Below are 1,973 nucleotides of genomic sequence, written 5' to 3'. Positions count from 1 at the left end.
AAAAATAAAAAAGAGGGCTTAAACCAGGTGCCTTTAAAATGTAATACTAACACTGAGGCTTCAAAACACGTTTTATTCTCTAATAAAAAGAAATACTGCCCTAGCTGGATTGGTTCAGTGGATAGTGTCTGCCTGAGGACTGAAGGGTCCCGAGTTCGATTTGGGTCAAGGGCACAGTGCTGGGTAGGGGACGTGCAGGAGGCAGCCAAATCAATGATTCTCTCTCATCGTGGATGTTTCTATCTCTCTCCCTCTCCCTTCCTCTCTGAAATCAATAAAAATACATTTTTTAAAAAAAACAAATATACCAAGTCCTATCCCAGAAGTTTATACATACATATACACATATATATACATATATATACACATACACATATATATACATATATATACACACACATATATATATTTATATATATATAAAATCCCTGTGGGCTTTTGGTTTGTAAGTACAGAAATCAAAAGGTTCTACTGAGGAAGTGGGGGGGAGGTACATATATCAACAATTATTTTATTAAATACTTAACAGTATTTATAAATGAAACAAGATCGGCCCTTGCAGGGGAACTAACTCAGAAATGCAATAGAGCTCCAGCGTCTGGGGGATGCTGGATTCTCGGTGACCCTTCGGTGATTACCTCTCTGCAGCCTCGGGCTTGGCTGACCGCCCAGGAAGCCAGAGGTCCCCCCGAACGCCAGCGCCCAGGAGTGAGGCTGATGAGCGCAGAGTGGGGGCAACTGCCTGGCATTATCCGTTAACTTAGAAATGCATGTTCTTCCCGGCGGCCCGTGCGACTTACCCACCACTCGCTTTTACTATTAAACCTATAAAAAAGAAACCCTGTCCCGGGAGGGTGTGGATTGCCTCCCCCGCGGCCCCCACGGGGAACACACAGCTGCTTTGCCCAAGCAGTAGGTCCCTCCCATCAAAGCTCCTGCGAACTTGAATAAGCCCCTGCGGGTCCGTTCTTCGGAATCAATCCTGAATGTGGACGTTTGGGGCTTTCCCCCAACAGCCCATCACTGTGGTTGTTGCTGAAGCTGGAGGAGGGAATTCATTATACTCCTGACTCCTGTCTGTCTGAAATGTTCGCCATACAAAGTTAAAAATAAACACGTAAACGTAACAGAGAAATTACAATTCCCCATAAGAGCGAAGACCAGCTCTTAATGTTGATGTTACTGCTACCGAGAGTGACATGGCTCTCCTATTACCTCATTATTAAACAGGCGGCTTGTCTCCCGTTCCCTGGGAAAGTTTCTGCGGCTCGAGTTCCAAGTCCTCGCCCCGAGCACCCGGAAGGGGAGCCGCGAGCACCCCGGAAGGGGAGCGCCGAACACACACAGAGGAGAGAGCCGGAGCCGGGGCCGGGCCAGGGGCTCCTCACCTCAGAGTTCTTTTCATTGATTTTTCTAAAGATATAATATACCTACAAATGCATCAGAGTCAGTCCAGGAGGCCGGAGACACAACCTTCCGAGGTCTTCCCGAGCCAGAGGACGTGGGGTAGGAACGCCGCTTTCCGGTCCCGGAAAGTGCAGACCGAGCCCTTTCACCGACGGGCACCGGAGCCCAGGCCGCGGCGTCCCCGCCCCAGGGGAGAGACGCCAAGGGACAGAAAGGGACAACACGAAAGACTGGCGGCTTCAAGTATCTCGGACCAAAGATTCCCCATGCAGCTCGCGACCCCGGCCCGCCCCCGGCTTCGCGCCGCAGCTGCTCGGGCCTGACCTCCGGCCTCACCCCGACATCCACTACCCTCCCCTTTCTCCTCACCTGCCACGTCAAGGCCCTTGGAACCCGGGGCTGGGGACTTCTAAATCCCGGCCGCGGCGCCGGGAGGAAAACAAAGACCCTCGGCGGGGAGGATGCCAGACTCACCGGACCGAAACCAGGCGGGAACGCGGCAGAGACGGACTCCAGAATCCAGGTCCAGCATCCAAAATGGCGGTTCCGCCGGCCGCAGCACAGCC

The 1,973-nt window shown here is 52.1% G+C and overlaps 1 protein-coding gene across 5 annotated transcripts in view; it reads right to left on the bottom strand.

Annotated features, from left to right (window-relative positions):
* Positions 1 to 1,967, bottom strand: part of LOC102763850 (IST1 homolog) — a 27,350-nt gene extending 25,383 nt beyond the window's left edge. For 3 of the 5 annotated variants that reach the window (XM_006755802.2, XM_006755805.2, XM_006755806.2), the window contains exon 1: positions 1,882 to 1,967. The gene's annotated coding sequence lies outside the window, so the exon portion shown is untranslated. Of the gene's footprint in view, positions 1 to 1,215; positions 1,279 to 1,776 lie in introns of those variants that run through there. The other 2 variants (XM_006755803.2, XM_006755804.2) reach the window with 2 other exon arrangements.
* Positions 1,968 to 1,973: the final 6 nt, after the last annotated feature.

Source organism: Myotis davidii, unplaced genomic scaffold (assembly GCF_000327345.1).
Source record: "Myotis davidii unplaced genomic scaffold, ASM32734v1 scaffold453, whole genome shotgun sequence".
Classification (NCBI taxonomy): Eukaryota; Metazoa; Chordata; class Mammalia; order Chiroptera; family Vespertilionidae; genus Myotis; species Myotis davidii.
Note: the sequence above shows the minus strand (reverse complement) of the source record. Positions and strands in the feature narration are given on the sequence as shown.